At 49.2% G+C, this 20561-nt stretch overlaps 1 protein-coding gene across 6 annotated transcripts in view; it reads right to left on the bottom strand.

The window, feature by feature from the left end:
- The window catches only part of PCGF3 (polycomb group ring finger 3), a 166688-nt gene extending 157087 nt beyond the window's left edge, over positions 1-9601 (bottom strand). For 4 of the 6 annotated variants that reach the window (XM_068105719.2, XM_068105718.2, XM_068105720.2 and 1 more), the window contains exon 1: positions 9509-9590. The gene's annotated coding sequence lies outside the window, so the exon portion shown is untranslated. Of the gene's footprint in view, positions 1-9508 lie in introns of all 6 variants that reach the window. The other 2 variants (XM_078772545.1, XM_078772546.1) reach the window with 2 other exon arrangements.
- Positions 9602-20561: the final 10960 nt, after the last annotated feature.

Genomic DNA, 20561 nt, shown 5'->3' with positions numbered 1-20561 from the left:
ACCAGCACAACAGATTAATTCCATGACCAGCACATCAGATTAATTATATTACCAGCACATCAGATTAATTCCATTACCAGCACATCAGATTAATTCCATTACCAGCACAACAGATTAATTCCATGACCAGCACATCAGATTAATTCCATTACCAGCACACCAGATTAATTCCATTACCAGCACAACAGATTAATTCCATGACCAGCACATCAGATTAATTCCATTACCAGCACACCAGATTAATTCCATGACCAGCACAACAGATTAATTCCATTACCAGCACATCAGATTAATTCCATTACCAGCACAACAGATTAATTCCATGACCAGCACATCAGATTAATTATATTACCAGCACATCAGATTAATTCCATTACCAGCACATCAGATTCATTCCATGACCAGCACACCAGATTAATTCCATTACCAGCACAACAGATTAATTCCATGACCAGCACATCAGATTAATTCCATTACCAGCACACCAGATTAATTCCATTACCAGCACATCAGATTAATTCCATTACCAGCACATCAGATTAATTCCATTACCAGCACACCAGATTAATTCCATTACCAGCACAACAGATTAATTCCATTACCAGCACACCAGATTAATTCCATTACCAGCACACCAGATTAATTCCATTACCAGCACATCAGATTAATTCCATGACCAGCACACCAGATTAATTCCATGACCAGCACATCAGATTAATTATATTACCAGCACATCAGATTAATTCCATTACCAGCACATCAGATTCATTCCATGACCAGCACACCAGATTAATTCCATTACCAGCACAACAGATTAATTCCATTACCAGCACACCAGATTAATTCCATGACCAGCACACCAGATTAATTCCATGACCAGCACATCAGATTAATTATATTACCAGCACATCAGATTAATTCCATTACCAGCACATCAGATTCATTCCATGACCAGCACATCAGATTAATTCCATTACCAGCACAACAGATTAATTCCATTACCAGCACAACAGATTAATTCCATGACCAGCACACCAGATTAATTCCATGACCAGCACATCAGATTAATTATATTACCAGCACATCAGATTAATTCCATTACCAGCACATCAGATTCATTCCATGACCAGCACACCAGATTAATTCCATTACCAGCACAACAGATTAATTCCATGACCAGCACAACAGATTAATTCCATGACCAGCACATCAGATTAATTCCATTACCAGCACAACAGATTAATTCCATTACCAGCACAACAGATTAATTCCATGACCAGCACATCAGATTAATTATATTACCAGCACATCAGATTAATTCCATTACCAGCACATCAGATTCATTCCATGACCAGCACACCAGATTAATTCCATTACCAGCACAACAGATTAATTCCATGACCAGCACATCAGATTAATTCCATTACCAGCACACCAGATTAATTCCATTACCAGCACATCAGATTAATTCCATTACCAGCACATCAGATTAATTCCATTACCAGCACACCAGATTAATTCCATTACCAGCACAACAGATTAATTCCATTACCAGCACACCAGATTAATTCCATTACCAGCACATCAGATTAATTCCATTACCAGCACAACAGATTAATTCCATTACCAGCACAACAGATTAATTCCATTACCAGCACAACAGATTAATTCCATTACCAGCACAACAGATTAATTCCATTACCAGCACACCAGATTAATTCCATTACCAGCACATCAGATTAATTCCATTACCAGCACACCAGATTAATTCCATTACCAGCACATCAGATTAATTCCATTACCAGCACAACAGATTAATTCCATTACCAGCACATCAGATTAATTCCATTACCAGCACACCAGATTAATTCCATTACCAGCACAACAGATTAATTCCATTACCAGCACATCAGATTAATTCCATTACCAGCACATCAGATTAATTCCATTACCAGCACAACAGATTAATTCCATTACCAGCACATCAGATTAATTCCATTACCAGCACAACAGATTAATTCCATTACCAGCACAACAGATTAATTCCATTACCAGCACAACAGATTAATTCCATTACCAGCACAACAGATTAATTCCATTACCAGCACACCAGATTAATTCCATTACCAGCACAACAGATTAATTCCATTACCAGCACAACAGATTAATTCCATGACCAGCACAACAGATTAATTCCATTACCAGCACAACAGATTAATTCCATTACCAGCACAACAAATTAATTATATTACCAGCACATCAGATTAATTATCAGCATTAATTATCATCATTATATTAATTATCAGCTGATAAAATGATGAATCAAATTTATCAAATTTATTATTATTTTTTTTTTTTTATTTTTTTATTTTTTTATTTATTTATAATAATTCCCTCACCAGCACCCAACATTCATTCCCTCACCAGCACCCAACATTCATTCCCTCACCAGCACCCCACATTCATTCCCTCACCAGCACCCCACATTCATTCCCTCACCAGCACCCAACATTCATTCCCTCACCAGCACCCCACATTCATTCCCTCACCAGTACCCCACATTCATTCCCTCACCAGCACCCAACATTCATTCCCTCACCAGCACCCAACATTCATTCCCTCACCAGCACCCCACATTCATTCCCTCACCAACACCCCACATTCATTCCCTCACCAGCACCCCATATTCATTCCCTAACCAGCACCCCACATTCATTCCCTCACCAGCACCCCACATTCATTCCCTCACCAGCACCCCACATTCATTCCCTCACCAGCACCCCACATTCATTCCCTCACCAGCACCCCGTATTCATTCCCTCACCAGCACCCCATATTCATTCCCTCACCAACACCCCACATTCATTCCCTCACCAGCACCCCATATTCATTCCCTAACCAGCACCCCACATTCATTCCCTCACCAGCACCCCACATTCATTCCCTCACCAACACCCCACATTCATTCCCTCACCAGCACCCCATATTCATTCCCTAACCAGCACCCCACATTCATTCCCTCACCAGCACCCCACATTCATTCCCTCACCAGCACCCCACATTCATTCCCTCACCAGCACCCCACATTCATTCCCTCACCAGCACCCCACATTCATTCCCTCACCAACACCCCACATTCATTCCCTCACCAGCACCCCATAATCATTCCCTCACCAACACCCCACATTCATTCCCTCACCAGCACCCCATATTCATTCCCTCACCAGCACCCCACATTCATTCTCTCACCAGCACCCCATATTCATTCCCTCACCAGCACTCCATATTCATTCCCTCACCAGCACCCCATATTCATTCACTCACCAGCACCCCATATTCATTCCCTCACCAGCACCCGATATTCATTCCCTCACCAGCACCCCACATTCATTCTCTCACCAGCACCCCATATTAATTCCCTCACCAGCACCCCACATTCATTCTCTCACCAGCACCCCACATTCATTCCCTCACCAGCACCCCACATTCATTCCCTCACCAGCACCCCACATTCATTCCCTCACCAGCACCCCACATTCATTCCCTCACCAGCACCCCACATTCATTCCCTCACCAGCACCCCACATTCATTCCCTCACCAGCACCCCACATTCATTCCCTCTCCAGCACTCCACATTCATTCCCTCACCAGTACCCCACATTCATTCCCTCACCAGCACCACACATTCATTCCCTCACCAGGACCCCACATTCATTCCCTCACCAGCACCCCACATTCATTCCCTCACCAGTACCCCACATTCATTCCCTCACCAGCACCCCACATTCATTCCCTCACCAGCACCACACATTCATTCCCTCACCAGTACCCCACATTCATTCCCTCACCAGGACCCCACATTCATTCCCTTACCAGGACCCCACATTCATTCCCTCACCAGTACCCCACATTCATTCCCTCACCAGCACCACACATTCATTCCCTCACCAGGACCCCACATTCATTCCCTCACCAGCACCCCACATTCATTCCCTCACCAGCACCACACATTCATTCCCTCACCAGCACCACACATTCATTCTCTCACCAGCACCCCACATTCATTCCATCACCAGCACCACACATTCATTCCCTCACCAGCACCCCACATTCATTCCCTCACCAGCACCCCACATTCATTCCCTCACCAGCACTCCACATTCATTCCTCACCAGCACCACACATTCATTCCCTCACCAGCACCCTACATTCATTCCCTCACCAGCACCCCACATTCATTCCCTCACCAGCACCCCACATTCATTCCCTCACCAGCACCCCACATTCATTCCCTCATCAGCACCCCACATTCATTCCCTCACCAGCACCACACATTCATTCCCTCACCAGCACCACACATTCATTCCCTCACCAGCACCACACATTCATTCCCTCACCAGCACCACACATTCATTCTCTCACCAGCACCCCACATTCATTCCCTCACCAGCACCACACATTCATTCCCTCACCAGCACCCCACATTCATTCCCTCACCAGCACCCCACATTCATTCCCTCACCAGCACCCCACATTCATTCCCTCACCAGCACCCCACATTCATTCCCTCACCAGCACCCCACATTCATTCCCTCACCAGCACCCCACATTCATTCCCTCACCAGCACCACACATTCATTCCCTCAACAGCACCCCACATTCATTCCCTCACCAGCACCACACATTCATTCCCTCACCAGCACCCCACATTCATTCCCTCAACAGCACCCCACATTCATTCCGTCACCAGCACCCCACATTCATTCCCTCACCAGCACCACACATTCATTCCCTCACCAACACCCCATATTCATTCCCTCACCAACACCCCACATTCATTCCCTCAACAGCACCCCATATTCATTCCCTCACCAACACCCCACATTCATTCCCTCAACAGCACCCCATATTCATTCCCTCACCAACACCACACATTCATTCCCTCACCAGCACCACACATTCATTCCCTCACCAACACCCCATATTCATTCCCTCACCAACACCCCACATTCATTCCCTCACCAGCACCACACATTCATTCCCTCACCAACACCCCATGTTCATTCCCTCACCAACACCCCATATTCATTCCCTCACCAGCACCACACATTCATTCCCTCACCAACACCCCATATTCATTCCCTCACCAAGCCCACACATTCATTCCCTCACCAGCACCCCACATTCATTCCCTCACCAACACCCCACATTCATTCCCTCACCAGCACCACACATTCATTCCCTCACCAACACCCCATATTCATTCCCTCACCAACACCCCGTATTCATTCCCTCACCAGCACCCCACATTCATTCCCTCACCAGCACCCCACATTCATTCCCTCACCAGCACCCCACATTCATTCCCTCACCAGCACCCCACATTCATTCCCTCACCAGCACCCCACATTCATTCCCTCACCAGCACCACACATTCATTCCCTCACCAGCACCACACATTCATTCCCTCACCAGCACCACACATTCATTCCCTCACCAACACCACACATTCATTCCCTCACCAGCACCACACATTCATTCCCTCACCAGCACACCAGATTCATTCCCTCACCAGCACCCCACATTCATTCCCTCACCAGCACCCCACATTCATTCCCTCACCAGCACCCCACATTCATTCCCTCACCAGCACCCCACATTCATTCCCTCACCAGCACCACACATTCATTCCCTCACCAGCACCACACATTCTTTCCCTCACCAGCACCACACATTCATTCCCTCACCAACACCATACATTCATTCCCTCACCAGCACCACACATTCATTCCCTCACCAGCACACCAGATTCATTCCCTCACCAGCACCCCACATTCATTCCCTCACCAGCACCCCCACATTCATTCCCTCACCAGCACCACACATTCATTCCCTCACCAGTACCCCACATTCATTCCCTCACCAGCACCACACATTCATTCCCTCACCAGCACCCCACATTCATTCCCTCACCAGCACCCCACATTCATTCCCTCACCAGCACCACACATTCATTCCCTCACCAGCACCACACATTCATTCCCTCACCAACACCACACATTCATTCCCTCACCAGCACCACACATTCATTCCCTCACCAACACCCCATATTCATTCCCTCACCAGCACCACACATTCATTCCCTCACCAGTACCCCACATTCATTCCCTCACCAGCACCACACATTCATTCCCTCACCAACACCCCATATTCATTCCCTCACCAGTACCCCACATTCATTCCCTCACCAGCACCCCACATTCATTCCCTCACCAGCACCCCACATTCATTCCCTCACCAGCACCCCACATTCATTCCCTCACCAGCACCCCACATTCATTCCCTCACCAGCACCCCACATTCATTCCCTCACCAACACCCCACATTCATTCCCTCACCAGCACCACACATTCATTCCCTCACCAGCACCACACATTCATTCCCTCACCAGCACCACACATTCATTCCCTCACCAGCACCACACATTCATTCCCTCACCAGCACCACACATTCATTCCCTCACCAACACCACACATTCATTCCCTCACCAGCACCACACATTCATTCCCTCACCAGCACCACACATTCATTCCCTCACCAGTACCCCACATTCATTCCCTCACCAGCACCACACATTCATTCCCTCACCAGCACCCCACATTCATTCCCTCACCAGCACCCCACATTCATTCCCTCACCAGCACCACACATTCATTCCCTCACCAGCACCACACATTCATTCCCTCACCAACACCACACATTCATTCCCTCACCAGCACCACACATTCATTCCCTCACCAACACCCCATATTCATTCCCTCACCAGCACCCCACATTCATTCCCTCACCAGCACCCCACATTCATTCCCTCACCAGCACCACACATTCATTCCCTCACCAGCACCACACATTCATTCCCTCACCAGCACCACACATTCATTCCCTCACCAACACCATACATTCATTCCCTCACCAGCACCACACATTCATTCCCTCACCAGCACACCAGATTCATTCCCTCACCAGCACCCCACATTCATTCCCTCACCAGCACCCCACATTCATTCCCTCACCAGCACCCCACATTCATTCCCTCACCAGCACCCCACATTCATTCCCTCACCAGCACCACACATTCATTCCCTCACCAGCACCACACATTCATTCCCTCACCAGCACCACACATTCATTCCCTCACCAACACCATACATTCATTCCCTCACCAGCACCACACATTCATTCCCTCACCAGCACACCAGATTCATTCCCTCACTAGCACCCCACATTCATTCCCTCACCAGCACCCCACATTCATTCCCTCACCAGCACCACACATTCATTCCCTCACCAGTACCCCACATTCATTCCCTCACCAGTACCCCACATTCATTCCCTCACCAGCACTCCACATTCATTCCCTCACCAGCACCCCACATTCATTCCCTCACCAGCACCACACATTCATTCCCTCACCAGCACCACACATTCATTCCCTCACCAACACCACACATTCATTCCCTCACCAGCACCACACATTCATTCCCTCACCAACACCCCATATTCATTCCCTCACCAGCACCACACATTCATTCCCTCACCAGTACCCCACATTCATTCCCTCACCAGCACCCCACATTCATTCCCTCACCAGCACCCCACATTCATTCCCTCACCAGCACCCCACATTCATTCCCTCACCAGCACCCCACATTCATTCCCTCACCAGCACCCCACATTCATTCCCTCACCAACACCCCACATTCATTCCCTCACCAGCACCCCACATTCATTCCCTCACCAGCACCTCACATTCATTCCCTCACCAGCACCCCACATTCATTCCCTCACCAGTACCCCACATTCATTCCCTCACCAGCACCCCACATTCATTCCCTCACCAGTACCCCACATTCATTCCCTCACCAACACCCCACATTCATTCCCTCACCAGCACCCCACATTCATTCCCTCACCAGCACCCCACATTCATTCCCTCACCAGCACCCCACATTCATTCCCTCACCAGCACCACACATTCATTCCCTCACCAACACCCCATATTCATTCCCTCACCAGCACCCCACATTCATTCCCTCACCAGCACCCCACATTCATTCCCTCACCAGCACCCCATATTCATTCCCTCACCAGCACCCCACATTCATTCCCTCACCAGCACCACACATTCATTCCCTCACCAGCACCCCACATTCATTCCCTCACCAGCACCCCACATTCATTCCCTCACCAGCACCCCACATTCATTCCCTCACCAGCACCCCACATTCATTCCCTCACCAGAACCCCACATTCATTCCTTCACCAGCACCCCACATTCATTCCCTCACCAGCACCCCACATTCATTCCCTCACCAGTACCCCACATTCATTCCCTCACCAGCACCCCACATTCATTCCCTCACCAGCACCCCACATTCATTCCCTCACCAGCACCCCCCATTCATTCCCTCACCAGCACCCCACATTCATTCCCTCACCAGCACCCCACATTCATTCCCTCACTAGCACCCCACATTCATTCCCTCACCAGCACCCCACATTCATTCCTTCACCAGCACCCCACATTCATTCCCTCACCAGCACCACACATTCATTCCTTCACCAGCACCCCGTATTCATTCCCTCACCAGCACCACACAATTCATTCCTTCACCAGCACCCCGTATTCATTCCCTCACCAGCACCCCCCATTCATTCCCTCACCAGCACCCCACATTCATTCCCTCACCAGCACCCCCCATTCATTCCCTCACCAGCACCCCACATTCATTCCCTCACCAGCACCCCACATTCATTCCCTCACCAGCACCCCCCATTCATTCCCTCACCAGCACCCCACATTCATTCCCTCACCAGCACCCCACATTCATTCCCTCACCAGCACCCCACATTCATTCCCTCACCAGCACCCCACATTCATTCCCTCACCAGAACCCCACATTCATTCCTTCACCAGCACCCCACATTCATTCCCTCACCAGCACCACACATTCATTCCTTCACCAGCACCCCGTATTCATTCCCTCACCAGCACCACACATTCATTCCTTCACCAGCACCCCGTATTCATTCCCTCACCAGCACCACACAATTCATTCCTTCACCAGCACCCCGTATTCATTCCCTCACCAGCACTCTTTACACAGGATAGATAGAGAGCGCGTGTCTACCTGTCCGTGTACGTGCGTGTGTTGTGTACGTGCGTGTGGTGTGTCCGTGCATTTGTGTACGTCCGTGCGTGATTACATGCATGTATGTGTGCACGTGTTTATATGCACGTGTGCGTGTCCATGTGTTAACACTCTGCACCCAGAGCCAGGCACTATTTAGGGCCCTGTACTCACTTCCTACCCCCCTGTACATCGCCTTGCTCCCTGGACGCACTCGCCGCACGCCATTCGGGCAACGAACAACACACCGAAACATCGCTACACTGCCACCCTCGGCCCCCGCACCTCTCCATTCGCCTTCTGAACCTTTCCCTACCTGTCCGCTGAAAATTTCTTCAAGGAACGCTCTTTACACACCGAACAATGGGACCAGCCAGCTTTCACGTGAACCAGCGCGCTTACGTCACTCGATGCATGACGTCATGACGCACGTCTGATCGAAGCTCCAATGGTGTTATGATATCGCTGAAGCCGTGGGTGTCTGTTCTCTGAAGTGGAATGGTTTATTATGGAATGACCGGCAATGGTTTAAAACAGTCCACACTGCCATGTAAATGAAAACACAACTTTATTTGATTTCATTGATGTGGACAGAGAACGTGTTCTTCATGTGAACATGACACTGTGAATGTTGAGTTGGGAACAGCATCGCTCCGCACGGACAACGTGCAATTCTGTAAAACTTCCTGGTGTGTGCGAAGGGATGGGGCCATGGGGGTGCACCGTGCCTGGGTGTGCAAAAGGGATGGGGCCATGGGGTGCACCGTTCCTGGGTGTGCGAAGGGATGGGGCCATGGGGGTGCACCGTGCCTGGGTGTGCAAAAGGGATGGGGCCATGGGGTGCACCGTGCCTGGGTGTGCGAAGGGATGGGGCCATGGGGGTGCACCGTGCCTGGGTGTGCAAAAGGGATGGGGCCATGGGGGTGCACCGTGCCTGGGTGTGCAAAAGGGATGGGGCCATGGGGGTGCACCGTGCCTGGGTGTGCAAAAGGGATGGGGCCATGGGGGTGCACCGTGCCTGGGTGTGCGAAGGGATGAGCCATGGGGGTGCACCGTGCCTGGTCTGCGCGAAGGGACGGGGATGCACCGTGCCTGGGCCGGGGGCGCGAAGGGATGGGGGTGCACCGTGCACGTGGTGTCGAATGTCGTTCATGAAGGTACATCAACGGGACGTGGCCATTTGCCTACCCAGAACACCACGTGACCGGCCCTTTAATAACCCGACCTTCTCGGCCTCACCCTCAGCCAAGACCTTTCCTGAACTGCTCAAGATCAAAACTACCGTCTGGAAATCCCATGCACACTGAGCGTCCTCCATCGTTGAGAGCAATTCCCAGGAACATTCGAACGAGCCACATTGCACAAGAGATCAATGGAGTATTCGTCTCCCGCATGGACTGGCGTCTCAGAATCACTTATCTTGGAATTTGAGTGATCTGAAACTTCGCCTATCTGTGTGATCTGAAGCTCCGCCCATATGTGTGATCTTAAGCTCCACCCACGTGTGTGATCTGAAGCTCCGCCCACGTGTGTGACATGAAGTTCCACCCACCTGTGTGATCTGAAGCTCCGCCCACATATGTGATCTGAAGCTCCGCCCATATGTGTGATCTTAAGCTCCACCCACGTGTGTGATCTAAAGCTCCGCCCACATGTGTGACATGAAGTTCCACCCATCTGTGTGATCTGAAGCTCCGCCCACATATGTGATCTGAAGCTCCGCCCATATGTGTGATCTGAAGCTCCGCCCACATGTGTGATCTGAAGCCCTGCCAACTGTGTGATCTGAAGCTGCACCCATCTGAGTGATCTGAAGCTCCGCCCATCTGAGTGATCTGAAGCTCCGCCCATCTGGGTGATCTGAAGCTCCACCCATCTGTGTGATCTGAAGCTCCGCCCACATATGTGATCTGAAGCTCCGCCCACATGTGTGATCTGAAGCTCCGCCCATATGTGTGATCTGAAGCTCCGCCCACATGTGTGATCTGAAGCCCTGCCAACTGTGTGATCTGAAGCTGCACCCATCTGAGTGATCTGAAGCTCCGCCCATCTGTGTGATCTGAATCTCTGCCCAACTGTGTGATCTGAAGCTCTGCCCAACTGTGTGATCTGAAGCTCCGCCCACGTGTGGGATCTGAAGCTCTGCCAAACTGTGATCTGAAGTTCCGCCCATGGGCGGAGCTGATTTTTTCCTTCTGGAACATGTTCCCTCCCATTGTTCCCTCCATGGCTTCAAGTCGGCTGTGTCATCATCCCAGGTCTTCCCCATACTTTATTACCCCCATTAACCCTCAATCTTGGATATATAAATCCCATATTTCTTCACTCTTGTAGTTTATAAGCTTTCCTTCGCAAAAGCAATCAATTGTTTGAGAACATGACAGGCACACGTGTGGAGGTCACGAGTGTTTATAATGTGAGGGGGATGGGGACAATAGAGGGAGTGGGGTCATTGATGATAGACTTGCAAATTAATTTAGTCAATAATACAAGGAAACACAGAAGAAGGAAAACTGCTGCATCATGCCTGCAATCCATCAACAAAATGGAAATGAAATCCAACAACAGTTTATCATCTTCATTTAACACATGGAGGAAGAGGAGGAGAACAATGGGCAGGTACAGGGACATTATGGGGTTTTTATTGATTTATTAATGAAGTGGTGGGGATGAACAAAAACCTACATGACCATCTTTCGTCGCAAACCTCCCATGACATCACAATCACTACTCAGGCAACCAATCACTGATCTTCCCGATCCAGCTCCCTCCAATCTTGCCAATATCCATGTATCCCTTCTCCACAATGCTCTAGGTATACCGATATCTACTGTTTCTTGTGCCACAACCTTTCCAGGAAGACCATTCCATGGATTAGTTAATCTGAGTGAAACACCCTTTCCTTAAAACCATCCTAATTATCCTGTTTATTCTGAAACTACACCTTGTCCTGTCATCATCCATTCTGCTGAAAACCCCTTCCAGCGTCTATTTGATCTCTACCCTTCATTACCTTAAACTTCTCCATCAGATCCCATCGGAATCACCTCTTTTTTAACGTATAAAGTCCCGTCTCCTTCACCCACTCCTCATTGCTTAGAATAGCTAGGCCCATCTCCTTCACCCGCTCCTCATTGCTTAGAATAGTTAGGCCTGTCTCCTTCACCCGCTCCTCATTGCTTAGAATAGCTAGGCCCGTCTCCTTCACACACTCCTCATTGCTTTGAATAGCTAGGCCCGTCTCCTTCACCCACTCCTCATTGCTTAGAATAGCTAGGCCTGTCTCCTTCACCCGCTCCTCATTGCTTAGTCTTCACCCGCTCCTCAGATCTTGTCGGGCGGTCACGGTTTTTCGAAGCTGTTCCACGACCTTCACGCATGCTCGAAGTTAAGTAATTGTTCACAATTGTATTTCTGTCGAAACTGTATTTATCTTACGTGTGTGTACCTATAGTGTGTCCCTCGGCAGATTCTCGGTGTTAATCTTTCATACCTGTATAAAATAGTCGAGTATTTCGTGCTGCGCGGCCTAGTTGTTGAAGCTTCCGACCTTGAGGCTTGGTTCTCTCCAGGCATCCAAAGTGAAGTTATTTTTTCATTCGTGTGTTTGTCAAATTTCAACTCGTTATTTTATTGTCGATGCATTATTGTTTGTTTATAGTTCGTTTTGGTTTGAATTTCCTGTAACTCGTAATTAATTAATCGTGTTCTGCTCCGCGTGTACGGCCTTGTACTCACGTCGGTGTTTGTTAACTTGTCCCCTACTTCGTGTTTTGCTTGGCTCTTAGATTTTTCCCTTCTACCCCGAACATAATACTCTTTGTCTAACGTTTTAAATCCCAACCCCCCCCAAAAAAAAAAAAAAAAAAAAAAAATTCTATTCCTTTCTCCACGTGTGCTGTTATCTCATCCTGTACTTCTGTCCAGGTGTGCTGTTTGCCCCGCCACCATTATCTCCTTGCCATCCACCTTTTGCCCTGTTCACGTGACTCATGGTGGTCCCTCTCGGCCCTCCCCCCGTTGGTATTTTGTGAATATAAGATTGTTCACGGTTCTGTTTAAATATTATTTAAATATTTTTAAACTTTCCCCTTCAGTGTTTTATTCAGTGGTATATTACAACACGCTGTTTTTCTTCCTATTTAAAAGGCTTTTTTCAAATTCCTCTCCAACTCATTCCACTTCAAAAAAAAAAATTCAATCTCTTATATGTCTCCCTCACTACATGTTCTAAATTCCCATTCATTCCACCCCTCCTCCATCGTTCTTAATCGGAATGCTAACTTGAAAATCACAATAAACCCAATTTGTTATCAATGTTCGTCTTTCATTAATCATCCACTTTCTAAACTCCCTGCCAAATCCCCCCCCCCCCCCTTGCCCCGACACTCCTAAACTCCCCCCTTGCCCCTCCACTCCTAAACTCCCCCCTTGCCCCTCCACTCCTAAACTCCCCCCTTGCCCTTCTTCCCCTCCTAAACTCTCCCCTTGCCACTCCCCTCCAAATCCCCCCTTGCCCCTACAATCCTAAACTCCCCCCTTGCCCCTCCCCTCCTAAACTCCCCCCTCACTCCTCCCCTTCAAAACTCCCCCCCAACCCCTCCCATTCAATCCTCCCCCCATACCATTCCTCTCCAATTCTCCCTCCTCCCCCCTCCTCCTCAAAGCTGCCTCCTCCCCATTTCATCTCCCTTCTATCTCATACCTCCACCTCCCCCAACCTTCTACTTTCCTCTGCTCCCCCTCAAACAACCCCACACTGTGCCTCATCCCTTCACCATCAAACCTTTCTTCCGCCTCATCCTTCCCTTTCTTGTAACTCTTCTGTAATCTCTGACACAATATCAACTGCTCTCCCTACCTCCCCCTCTCATCCTTCATCTTACCATACCCCTCCCCTCCCCTGTCCTGTACCCGATGCTCCCCATCTCTCTTCATTAATGGTATGGACCTCAAACATCCGGGGCCTTCGCTCAAACCTGACTGATCTCACCCATACAGGTTGCTTCTGATAATCCAGACTTGATCTGCTTAACAGAAACTTTCCTCCTTCAAGATGTCTCTGATTCCTTAATATCTCTTCCTGGTTACTCCCTCCTCCGGTATGATAGACCTGAGCCTTGTCCTGGTGGTGGGGTGGCTATCTTTATCAAAAACTCTCTTCCTCACTTTCCTTGCACTGCCCTCTCTCCACCTCACCCCCAGGAGTACCTCTGGCTACGGCTTCCTCTCCGCTCCCACCTTTTGTTCATATGTGTTCTGTACCGTCCTCCAAACAGTGATGACTCCATTTACATTTCACTGTCTGACAACATGGACCAACTTATATCCACTCATCCCAACTCTCTCTTCCTCATATGTGGTGACTTCAACTGTCATCATGCCAGCTGGTTGGGTGTGGGTTTCTCTCTCACCAGTCATGGCACCTCAGCAAAGGACTTCTGTGACTCACTGGGATTGACACAATCTGTCAATTTCCTGACCCAGCTCTCAGCCAATGGAGTATCTTCTCTTCTAGACTTGGTTGTGACAAACTTCCCTGCTAATGTCTGCTGCTCTTCTTCTGCTCCAATCGGTTCTTCTGATCATGTACTTGTTAAAGTGGACATCTCTCTGGCCATTCTCAGAGAGCCTCCTCAGCGTCGACGAGTCTGGCATTTCACTCAGGCCGACTGGCACGATCTTCAAGCAGCCATCAGTCATCTGGACTGGTCTCCCATCTCCACTGCCTCTGACATCAATTCTTCCTGGGAATTCTTCCAAAGCAAACTGCTCTCTCTCCCATGCAAAGATTTATCCCATCTCGTCTTCAGTTGTCTTACCCTTCCTCCCGTCCATGGTACACTGAATCTTGTGGTGAGGCAGTTGCCCTGAAACAACTTGCCTTTGCCTCTTGGAAGGCTAATCCAACTGAAGGCAATCTCAGTTCCTTCCACCAAGCTCGGAACAAGTGTGTGTCTACCCTCAGAAGTGGCAGGAAGCACTATCTCGCCACACTCAAGAATGAACTCTCAAACCTGTCTCCTTCCTCCAAATCCTGGTGGCGTCTGGTCATATCCATTTCTGGTGTTTGTTCCCCCTCCATCCCCTCCCTTACCTCAAATGGCAACACAGTTGGCACCGCACGTGACAAAGCCGAATGCCTCAACTCTGTGTTTGCCTCAAAATAATGTGTCCCAAACCCATCTCTCTCTGTTCCCACCTTACCCAGTTGAACGCAACTGCTCCTGGACTCTGTGTCCTTCTCTCCTGACAAGGTGGAGGAGTTTTTGTCAAACCTCCACTCTGATTCTGCAACTGGACCAGACGGCATCAGCCCACGGGTCCTAAAATCCTGCTCTGCCGCTCTATCTCGCCCTCTCTCTGTTCTTTTCACCGTCTCTTTTGCTCAAGGTCATCTGCCAGCATCCTGGAAATCAGCAAACATCACCGCTTTACACAAAAAGGTGCAAAAACAGATCCTTGCAACTACAGACCAATCAGCCTGCTCCCAATTATCAGCAAAGTCATGGAATCCATCATTGCTTCGGATATCAAATCCTTCCTCTTCTCCAATGGCTTGATCTCCGATCATCAATTTGGATTCAGACCAGGTCATTCTACTCTGGACATGCTGCTTCTGCTGTCTCAACAATGGATGGACGTCCTCAATGCCAAACAGGAAATCAGAGCTGTCTCCCTTGACATATCACGTGCCTTCGATACGGTCTGGCACACAGCTCTGCTCACCCAACTCTCCTCCTATGGTATCCATGGAAATCTCCATGCATGGCTTGCGGACTTCCTCTCTGGTCGTAGTCAACGTGTGGCCCTGAATGGATTTCTCTCATCTCCCCTTCCTGTTCAGGCTGGAGTTCCCCAAGGTAGTGTTCTGGGCCCTGTGCTTTTTCTGGTCTTTATCAATGATCTCTCCAACTCTCTGGAAAATCCTCTCTATCTCTTTGCTGATGACTCCACTCTCTGCCGCTCCATTCCTCTTCCCTCAGTTCGGCAGTCTGCAGCCTCCTCACTCTCTGAAGACCTGGACAAAATCACAGACTGGTCAAACAAGTGGAACATGTCTTTCAATCCTGACAAATCTCACACTCTTACTATGTCTCTCTGAAAAGATCGACTGGACAACACTCCCATCTACTTTCTCAACAATCCTCTCCAAGAAGTTCTGTCGCTCAAGCTTTTGGGTCTCACTATCTGCCATGATCTTTCTTGGGAAAACCACATTTCCAAGCTGGCCTCCAAAGCCAGTCGACGACTGGGCATCCTCCGTCGTGCCAAGTCCTTCCTAGCCACACTTGAGCTCCTCACCACATACAAGGCTTTCATCCGCAGCTCAATGGAATACTGTTCTCCGCGATGGGCCGGTGCTCCTGCCTCACACCTAGCTCGGCTTCACGCTGTTGAAACCAAAGCTTTCAGAATCATTGGAATCTCCCGCGACGAAGCTATCTCCGAGGGCCTTTCACTCACTCAACGCAGGCAGGAAGGTGGTATTTCTGTCTTCGACCGACTCCTCTCCGGCCTTGCTCCCCCAGCTCTCTCTGTGCTTTGTCCCCCAAATATTCCTGCAGGTCGCACAAGATCTGCCAGCAACCCTCTGATGGTTAAACTGCCGAAATCTCGGCTCTCTGCTCACCTTCACTATTTCATTCCTCTTTTCTCCCGCCTCTGGAACAAACTCCCACACTCCCTTCAATCCCACTCCTCCTTCCAGGTCTTTAAAACAGCTGTTCACCACCACCTCTTATCTTCCCCCATCCAAAACCTTGATCTTTTCTACCCCCGCTAATACACCCCAGATCCACCTTGTTTGAAATTCCAACTTCTTTCCTAGAAGTCCTGGCAGTGTCCATATGTTTTATACCTCTCCCACCCCCCCCCCTTCCCATACCTCCCCTCCCCCTACCCATGCCTCCCCCTCCCCCCCCCAAAGCCCTCTCCCTCCCACAGATCTCTCGATGTCCCTGCTCTCAAATGTTGTGTTTGTGTCCTTCCCCCTCTCTCCCCATCTTGTCTACCGCTCCCCATGTTATATGTTTTATGTGTCGGTTTGTCTTTCTGTGTGATTAATGTTCGCTCTTTCACGAGCCTCGATCTTGTATACAAAAAAAAAAGTCTCGCTCGGCCCGTCTCCTTCACCGGCTCCTCATTGCTTAGTCTAGATAGGCCTGTCTCCTTCACCCACTCCTCATTGCTTTGTCGAGCTAGGCCCGTCTCCTTCACCTGCTCCTCATTGCTTAGATTAGCTAGGCCCATCTCCTTCACCCACTTCTCATTGCTTGGAATAGCTAGGCCCATCTCCTTCACCCACTCCTCATTGCTTCGTGTTGTAAAAATCAGAGTTACAACATTGGCTCAGATCATGAGTTTAATCTCAATCGATCCCTAACAATACCTGTAAAGAGAACCAGCGAACATCATATCAATATTCAGCATACATCTGAACTAGAAATGAGTTTACAGATGAGCACTGTTGTAAAAACCAGAGTTACAACATTGTCTCCGAGATTGTGAGTTTAATTCTGAATCGATCTCTAGCAATACCTGTAAGACAACCAACAAGCAACATATTGTTACGGACAGCGGATAAGATGTTAATTTGCCGAGCGGATGGCGCCGCGGCCCGAACCGTTTTTTCAATGACTAGACCCGATCCTGAAACGTTGGCCAAATCGTGCCACAGATATTCAATGAGGAAAAGACAAAGGCGACACGGATGTGAAGAAGAGGAAGACAGAAGTAGGAAATACGAATATAATTTATTTGTTATTTACAACCAAAAGAAACCAAGGAGTAGGAAGGATAATAAAATAATTTACAGAAGAAATCAAGGAGACACAGTGAAATGCTAGCTTATCTACACAGGCTTAACTTATACCCTGGACAGAACAAACAAAACAAACTCACGTACACAAAAGGATGGAAGGACGAATCGTTTGGAGGGATGAGCAGGTGGGATCACAGGGCACAGCGAGCAGGTCCACTCCGGGCGGGAAGCGAGGAGCCGGCAGCTCCTTGTATTCAGCTTTACACCGCACACCAGCAGGGTCACTCGCTGCCCCGTCAGGGCTTCACACGGCTGGTTGAAGCGGCTCTCTGCAGAACTCTTTCTTTGCACTTCTGGACTTGAACTCCTCTTCCGTCTCTGGCGCACTTCTGGTATCGCACTTCTCGCAACCCTTTCTTTGCACTTCTCACTTGGCCTCCTTCTCATCACTCTTTTTCAAAGGCTTCCGCGCGCGCTTTTTATCACCCCGCCGGCGATCAAGCCGCCGGCCTCCAGGACACGCCCATCGGTCAGCTCGCCTCAGCCCTGATTGGTCGGCACGGGCCCTCTGGCTCCACCCTTGATGACGATGGACGGCACGCCCAGGATTCTGCAGCTCCTCCCCCTTCTTCTCCAAGCCTACCTCGTGGCTAATGGAGTCGCGGTGAATGCAGTTGGAAATTGAGGCTTTGTGAAATGAAAATGAAAGGGGATCTATCTATTTGAATTCGGTGCAATGGAGTGTCAATTAATGGAAGACAAATCCTCAGCCTAATACACAGAATAAGGAAATAACTACCAACAAGCAGGAAATCTATTATTGGCTAACCATGATTGTATATGACCTAACTACGGGAAGCCCTTTGACCTTTATACACAACTGGAGGCAGGAGGGTCCACAATAAAGCAATTTTAAAAAACACCATTCTCATATCCACAACACTGCACCCTCCTCCTCTTAGGCACATCCCGGGCCTATTACTTTTACTTTTAGTGTGGCACGTAGGTGTAGTTCCCTCTACATTTAACCTGACCCTGAGTGGGACAGTTTTAAAACATAAATAAATATGTCCCGCTGCTCCATTGCACCCTACCTAACAGACTCACGCCCACAGCTAACCGAATTGCGGAATTGTCTTCAAACTATACATTTACGGTGGGGGCGCATTATTTACAATGACTCTACTTTATTTACAAAACGCAACCCAGGACCTGTGATCGTTCTTTTGGGGGGGGGGGGGGGGAGACAGTCTGCCCTGCATCTATGCACCATGAAAACACCCACAATGCACCAATACACCATCAAGCACCAATCGGTGCACAGTCATCACTGTTCAATAATAAAATAAAAACAACAAACCCTTGGTGGTGTCTTGCTCTTCGGCTCCCTCTGCTGGCTAATGCTATCTTCCAGATGTTGTCATCTTCTTTGCTGGCGGCCTATTTGCAATAAAAGTGCACAAACGTGTCCATCTTTATTTATTTATGGCCCACAGGGCTGACTATTGTGTGGTTCACCTGTGGGGCATAGGCGCCCTGTGACCCAGGTCCGCCAGCAAGATCTCGGGCCTTCATGGCCGGTTCCAGCAGAGGGGCCATGCCCCAACCCATGGGGTCCATAAGTGGTGCTCAGCCACAGACATGTGGTCCGTAAGGTGGTGCATCGATGCAGACAGCTGGTTCCGGGAGTTTGGGGCGCACAATGGCGGGCTCACGCACGCTCCCCTCGGCGCCCAGTGGCGCACAGTCCTCATGTGGGAGACAAAGGGGGGGAAAAAGACAGATGAGCGAGGGGTAAGGTCACAAGGGTACACATCAATAAAGGCAATGCAAGGCGAGGTGCGTATGGAGACGGAGCGGAGAAAAGCTCGTCCCTACCGTACGTCACCCCCCCTGTCACCTACTCTACCCTTGCCCTTACCCCATATTTACAACATCTACACATTTACAAATTCGTCACTACTGTCACATCTTCCCCATATCTCCTACACCAAATTCGTCCCCCACAATCCCTCTAACCAAAATTTGCCATCACCCAATTCATCATCAATCCTCATAAGGAGGGAGAGATGGAACATCAGCACAATGTCACACCCACGTCATGATGCATCTCACAATCCAAAACATTTGCACAATAAAAATAATAAAAACATGGCATGGTGTGGAGTCCTGTCACCTCAGGTGAGTGGATGTAGATGGTGCGAGGAGAGCCTTCATCCTATCTACCTTCTAAATGAAATTAACACACTTTACACAACCCGGGGTCTTTCCCTGCCAATCCATTGGCCAACTTACACTATGGGTTCTAAAAACCAATCCCCATTGACCAAACTGTGGTGCTTCTCAATTTGGGGTCTCACTCCCCCGATTCATCTCCCGGTGCCCTGGCACAATTTCCGGGCTGAGTCGTGTAGCTCTCCCAGCAGGTCTACCCACCTGCACACCTCCACCACTGTATTTGCCACCCGAGCTTACCTAGCTCCTCACCCTAACCTATCTAACTGGGGAAGGCCCCTCCTGGCTCTGTCACCCCTCGGTGCCCTCTGGCACTGGGCTACCCGGGTCCGTCCTCCGGATCCTCGGGCCCCATCCACAACTCTAACGG

This window comes from Myxine glutinosa, chromosome 2, assembly GCF_964187855.1.
Source record: "Myxine glutinosa chromosome 2, kmMyxGlut1.1, whole genome shotgun sequence".
NCBI lineage: Eukaryota > Metazoa > Chordata > Myxini > Myxiniformes > Myxinidae > Myxine > Myxine glutinosa.
The sequence above is the reverse complement of the archived record's forward strand: the minus strand, read 5'-3'. Positions and strand labels throughout refer to the sequence as shown.